Source organism: Epinephelus lanceolatus, chromosome 12 (genome assembly GCF_041903045.1).
Source record: "Epinephelus lanceolatus isolate andai-2023 chromosome 12, ASM4190304v1, whole genome shotgun sequence".
In the NCBI taxonomy this organism is placed as follows: domain Eukaryota; kingdom Metazoa; phylum Chordata; class Actinopteri; order Perciformes; family Serranidae; genus Epinephelus; species Epinephelus lanceolatus.
In genome coordinates this window covers 28,270,857-28,278,315 of record NC_135745.1, presented here as the reverse complement: position 1 = coordinate 28,278,315, position 7,459 = coordinate 28,270,857, and positions in this window count along the sequence as shown.

The window sequence follows — 7,459 nt, the reverse complement described above, 5'->3', positions numbered from 1 at the left end:
TAAATGTCAGAAAACACTCACAGAGCTGTATGAATGCCTCGTTAGTCTCCGTTACCTCTGCACCTGTTGTGCCAGATTGATAGGCGTTTCGGAGATGGTGGTGTAGAGAACAGAATTTGCCACTTCCTCCTTAAGCAACGATTGATTCTACAAGTGTGTACAGCAATTGATGATTAAATTTTCATCATCTGAAAGGAATAGCCTACTTCACTCACAGACTGATATTTACACATTAATGACTCATTCCGTTTTTACCATAAATTTATAAATTCATGTTTTTGTCGCATGCCTCCAGACGAAAGAAGAATCCAAAACCAGATAGTCTTGATGAACTGGAGAGAAAGGGCAGTTCATCAAGACTATCTGGTTTTGGATTCTTACAAAACCGTCTTTGCCGCCCTTTCTCTCCAGTTCATCAAGACTATCTGGTTTTGGATTTTATGATGCACAATAATGCATTATAATGCACAAGTTGTGCATTATAATTAAAGTCTCATTTATCCAGTCAAATGCTCATTCCTTCCCAAACACGTGCATCTTCCCTGAAACCTTTTATTAAAGACTTTAAGTGTGTGATAAGTGTGAGTTTCATATTTTTATTTCATATCCATATTTTTTTATATTGTTAACTAAATCCAATGAAAAGGCCGAAGACTGATATATCATGAACAATAAAGATTATACTTGCTTCAACATGTTAGCATTGTCACCATGGGCATGTTAGAATGCTAATGTTAGCATTTATCTCATTACACTGCTGTGCTTATAGTTACAGCCTCACAGAGCTGTAAGCATTGCTGTAGACTTCTTTTTTGGTCAGCCCACCCTAAATTCCATACATGAAGATAAGTGAAGAAATGTCTTGTGAAGACATCTGCCTACTCTTCTTCAGGTTGTTATTTTTTCACTTCCGCAGCCATAGCCAGGTGTTAGAGCAGGTATGTTTTATACTTGCTGGTTAAATCTGCATGTAGTCCTAGATTTTAACAAGCAATTGTTATCATTGCTCTAGAAACCTGTTTACCCTGTTGACACGATGTGTTCGTGCAAGAGAGAGCGGGCTATGCCAAGAATGGAGAATGTCTGGCTTTGCTGATATTTTTTGCTTTCTCAGTAAAGAGTCACAGAAACAAACACATGTGACTGGGGAACCCACTGTTGGGGTAGTTACTACAAAAAAACTTATTATGATTAATGAGTTATCCAATTAGGAAAGTTATCGCATTGATCATTATTTTCCATATTAATGTGACATTGAAATCTTCATGTGCCCATCCAGTCTACATGTGCTTTGTGGACTTCGGAGGGTCTTGTGGGGGTGTAATGTGGGAGTATGGGGTACTCTGCAGCCAAGTGTGAAGCAGTCAGGATGAGAGTCAGCACCTCCAAATCTGAGGCCATGGTTCTCTGCCAGAAAACGGTGGATTGCCCCTCTGGGTTGAGGTAGAGTTACTGCCTCAGGCGAGGGAGTTCAAGTATCTCGGGGTCTTGTTCACGAGTGAGGGTAGAATGGAGCATTAGATGGATCTGCGCTTTGTTGCAGCTTCTGCAGTGATGCGGCACTGCGCCTGTCCATCGTGGAGAAGAGGGAGCTGAGCCAGAGGGCGGAACTTTTGATTTACTGGTCCATCTATGTCCCAACCCTCACCTATGGTCATGAACTCTAGGTAGTGAGCAAAAGGATGAGATCACGGATACAAGTGGCCAAAATGAGTTTCCTCCGTGGGGTGGTTGGGCTCAGCCTTAGAGAGGACATCCGGAGGGAGCTTGGAGTAGAGCGACTGCTCCTTCGGGTCAAAAGGTGTCACTTGAGGTGGTTTGGGCATCTGATCCATGTATTAATTAAGGATTTTTGACTACAGTGGGAGTGCTTCAGATGCATTTTTGGACTGCCTGCCTGTATCATGGACTTTTACACTGAGGGAGCTGGCCAGTCGTTGGTTTTTACCTTTATGAAGCTGGGCCTACTTCTACGGCTTCTGTTGCTTTGTTAAAGTCCTCTCCTCCTAATTACACTTTTCCATATTCCAGTAGAAAAAATAAGAGGGGCCGGGTAGCTGTTATTCTGTCGAAACGGAACAACAGCCTGCTCTCGCTGTGACTGTCTATTGCCTTCCCAAACATTAAAGCAACTTCTTAGTTTTATAATTTCATGTCCTTTGTTCTCACCAGTCATGATAAAATAATCTCACCTGGGGATTTTAATTTTCATGTCAACAACAACAACACTGATTGAAGGGCCTTGGATTTCTTGGATCTTCTTGCTTGTCTCAGTCTTGTTCGGCACACTTAGTGACACCTATATTCATGGAAATACACTTGATTTCATTATTATCAGGGGTATTGGTGTTAACATTTCATTGCCATGGTCCCTGTTTTGATCAATTTGGTTTCTGTTTTAACACCTCTCTTGTTACATCAAATGACAAAAGACAAGAAATGACTGTCCACAGACTTTTGTTGTAAAAACATAACATTATCAGTGTAGTTAATGACACGTTTTCAAATCTGGTTCATACATTTTTCACCTACCACTGGCTTAGTTAATGACCCTGTTAACAATTTTAAAGAGCAAGCATCTTACCAAACTCTATCCAGAGGTTGTTTCAAATAGGAAAATGTCAGTACGAACTGAGAGGAAAGTGTAAGTTCACAAAAACGAAGACCTTTTGTGCATTTTTTATTTGTCTTTATTTGGTCTACTGTGCATTTCATACATGAAGAGAGCTTAAGTCATGCCTTGTGATAACAAACTCTGCTTTGGGGTGCTGTTTTGTAGGATACTTTTCTAATTTTGCATCTTGAGCCAGATATGAGATGAGATATGTTAAATGCTTGATTGTTATATCCACAGATGATCATAGACACAAGTTTTAATTTGGAATTATACTGAAGTGCACACCAGTCTGCACTTTACTGTATGCTCTTTCAAAATGAGAAACAATAAGTAGTAGTAACAGTTGTTTTTTTGTTTTTTTTGCCTTCTCAAAACTTTCTCTTAAAGAAGCAACAGACAGCATTTTTGCCTATATATATCATTATTAAAATAATGTGGGTTGCACAGGGTAGTATACACAGTAAAATCAGAGTATCAGCGTTTACATAGGTTACTTAATGGCTTTGCAATCTTTGCAATAAGCTTCTGCCACCGGGGACGAATTTTTGCGGAAAAAATCTGCTTTACGGCAGGAAATGTGTTATGTATTGCCAAACTGGTCGGTCAGCCAATCAGGGACTGGAGCTGGTCCTTATGAGGAACTGGCCGGGGCAGTTGAGTCATGAGCACAATGGCAGACAGAGAAAGTTTGGAGATAAGTGAAAAACGGCATCCCAAAAGAAAAGGAGCTAATCTGTCTGAGGAGGCGAGGATGCACAAAAAGGAGAGTGATAAAAGAAGAGGAAAAACGAGAGTAAACCTCAGTCAGGCGTTCAAGAGATGGAGGGAGCTCCGTGCCAAAGAAGCTTCAACACCGGTGTCCAGCTAGCTTTCTTTCTAATGGATCAGTAAGTAACACGGCTAAATGTTAGCTAGCCGAGAGAGGACTGTACTGTACTGGCTGCTAGTTCATCCCTAGCTGGCCAGCATCACAAATCGCCGCGACCAGGGACCGGGTAGCGAGTATTGGTAGGCTGACATCCTCGTTGCCATTCTACGGCAGCCCTCTGCCAGCAGTTTAATAATATTGATGCCAGTTGTAACATTTGAAAGTTTAAGTAGTAAACCATGTTCTAAGTGGGATAATGTATAGTGAGCCGGTGACTGTTGAAAAATAACTCTGCTGTGCGTCGGGGTTCCATTCCCCTGTCGGGAGTTATTTTTCAACAGTCACCGGCTCACGATACATTATCCCTTACGTCCCATTCTGCTGTAATTATTTGTATTACTATTTGTTTTTTTCTTCAGATAAATCTGATAATTGTTGTTCGGTCTCTTTACTTATTTGGGTAAAAGATGTGTTACTTTTCCCATATTTTACATTTTCTACATTGCCCCCATAGCAAGTGAGGTCCTCAAAGTCCAAACACCCGATATCATCAAGATCTTCTTGATGACAGGGTACCAGCGTTGCTGCTATGAGCCACTCGGTCCCTGTATGATCAAAGTGAGAGCTGCGTCTGCATATTTGGCGTAAAGTCAAACATGTTCTCAATGGGTGTTGGCCTCTGCCAGGGTTGCCCCTTGTCACCTATCCTGTGATATTCATGGACAGGATCTTGAGGCGCAGCAGGGGGGAGGACGGGGTCCAGTTTGGTGATCTCAGAACTGCATGCCTGCTTTTTGTGGCTGTGTTGGCTTCATCACACCATGACCTCCAGCATGCACTGGGGCAGTTTGCAGCTGAGTGTGAGGTGGTCGGGATAAAGTCGGCACCTCCAAATCTGAAGCCATAGTTCTCTGCTGGAAACCAGTGGATTGACCCCTCTTGGTTGGGAGAGAGTTACTGCTGTTTTTAGCTTTAGATAATTTACAATTTCTTTAAAGGTATAAGGTAATAAATAAATAAATAAATAAATAAAAGTCACGTTTGCGAAACAGGCATTTGGGGCAAAAATTAATAACATGGCAATGCAAGCTCCATCTCAGTCATTCTGTATAATAATTAGCCATGTGCTTCTGTTTGGGAGAGTGTGATACATGTTTTCGGAGAAATGGCCCTTCAGAGCAATGGATGTTTTTTTTTTTTTTGGTTTGTTTGTTTTTCGGGATAACAGGCCATTATACAATTAGCTTTGATCCACTACCACTATGAGCAGCTATTATCAGTGGTTCTGTGGAGAGAGAGGTGTGTGTATGACCAGGATTGTCAGGAGTGGTGTGGCTGCGATGTGAAGGGTTTCACGGAGGAACAGTGCTCTGTTGGCTGGTGAATGGAGCAGCAGCAGCAGTACGGCTGCAGCAGCCTTCTGTAGTTTCAGTAAAATGCTCCAAAACTGCATGTTGAGTGATCTATACTTGCACAGTGTAGAATTTGATATTGTTATGTATCATATTAAAGCATCTATATAGATGAATTACCAATGTTCTTTGCCATCTAAGCTCAAATCTAAAGTCAGTATGCTGCTTATTTAACTTTAAATATTAACTGGTCAGGGGTATAAACTAGGGGTAGGGCACGACAAGCTTAGTGCTTCTCCCTATTCCCTTTTTTTCTGACATATGGACTCAAAAATTGTAGAGTTTTCTAAAAAGGGCGTCATGATAGGATTTGTATTTCCTTTTGCATTTTCTTTTTTTTTCCTTTTCTCTCTCTTCATTTATATTTTCAAATGAATGTATTCTATTTTCTTTGTCCAACATCTGAAAAAAATAAATAAACTAAACTAAAAAACTAAAAACAGTTAACTATAACATGGAATAACTACGGATGTATTTGAAATTCTCACAGACAAGGTTTTCGCAGGGGTGTGCAAGGCCCTGTGCAAAGCTGACTTCCGAGGCCCAGCCACAACTTCCTGTGTTCCATCCTCTTATCCAGACTCCAGAGCATCTGGCCGAGACACTCCTGCAGCCCCTGTGACGCACAGACTTGGAACCCTTCCACTCACAACCCAGGGTACCCTGCTGTCCCATCTATCTCCTTTAGCGCACCCCCTGCTGTGACTCCTGTGGTACAGGCCCCATAATCGCAGCAATTTTATGTAACTGCTGAGCTGCAGCAAACTTCTGTCTCTGCTGAATGGCACCAAAATCTCCTGTCCCTGCTGAGCCACAGCAACCTCCTGTCCTTGGTGGGCTCGAGCAACTTTTCTGTATTCTCTGATATGCAGCAATCTCCTGTGTCTGCTAAGCTGCAGTTGGTCCAAAAATGCTTTATAAACTTGATTTAATTCATACATTCACTCATCAGTCACACATAAAGCTCACCTGAGGATCAGTCAGACGGGTTGGATCAGGAGAAAGGTAAAATCGGATTCCATCCACAGCTCCTGGCAGTGTCAGACCGCGGACCAGCAGCACAATCAACGTCACATAGGGAAAAGTGGCCGTGAAGTAAACAACCTGAGAGAGAAGCACCAGTACTTAGTGTATTCAGGGGTGGTCAGTTTTCAAATAATGCTTAAGATTTTACTGAGTTTGAAGTTCTATTAACATCCCATTGATAATAAGTGTATAGGGGAGAGTGGGGTGATGTGAGCCTGCCACCACTTGTTTCTAGGCAACCATAGATAAAATTAGTCATGTGACAACACATTTTGTAAGGGGTCATCCGTTTTACTCACCCTGTGATCTATGCACATTTAGGTTCAAAGTTTTTTATGTTCAAGGAGTCATGATTTTTGTGTCTGAACAAATTACCCTTTGCTAAGTCCCATCCCTTGAATGCAGACTGGCCAATCATAGTGTAGCATTGACCAGCTCTGACAAGGGTCCAACAACTACATGGCTGTGCTCCATGGTCTCTAATGCAATCATTTCAGATTTTCCTCTTTCTTCTGTATCTCACAGTTTAGGTCTTAATGACTTCAAAGTTCTATTAACACTGCATTGATGAGAAATGTATACACCTTACCTTTCCTGATGTCTTGACTCCTTTCCAGAGACAGAAGTAACAGATGATCCAGCTCAGCAGAAGGTATCCAGCCAGGTCCCAGCGGATACTACCCATGTCCTCAATCCCTCCAGACAAACCCAGAACTCTCCTCCTGTGTGCAGAAGGAAAGGTATGTCAAGATACATTTTTATGATTTCAAAACAATTTTCGTGATATGAATTACTTACTGCCAGAATTCTTCAACTGAAGATGTTGCATTTTCATTGATCTGGCCATGAACTGAATCATTCTGACGGCAATCAGTGCAGTTCTCTAGAGGTGGAAGAGTAAAAGGTAAAAAGTTAGAATGGTTAAAATATGTTTAGAATTTGCTACCATGTTGATAATAAGTCAGATTTGTGTGAAAACAGTACAACATTTTTTAAAACAGTACATGTAAATACCTCCTCTAGAGTCAAACTACACTCATGTGTTACCCTTGACTATAGTTCTATACCTATACAAGGCCATGGCACCGACATAATGTAGATGCGTACCTGTGTTCCAGGTGTTGTTGCAGCTGGCCCAGGGGAGTACAGTGTGGAAGGAGGAGAAGAGGTAGAGGAGGGCCCAAGCCAAAATGAAGATATAATACATCCCACTGAATAGTATTATCATTTGACTTCCATAGCCTAGACCTACTGACAAAGATATGATCAAACTCCAACGTCAGGTACACACCAGTAATGTAAAAGGTTATTTCAGATACTATGCATACTGTATTGAATATGTTGCTATCAGTACCTTCAAATAAAGGACATATTTTCCTCCAACAGGTGATTCCACCCTGACCAGTTAACTGTCCCAGAGAGACCTCCAGAAAGAAGAGGGGGATCCCACAGGTGAGCAGGAACAAAACATAAGGAACCAAGAAAGCTCCTGAGGAGAAACATTTAGCAAAGTAATGAATTATACTGAGGAAAAGA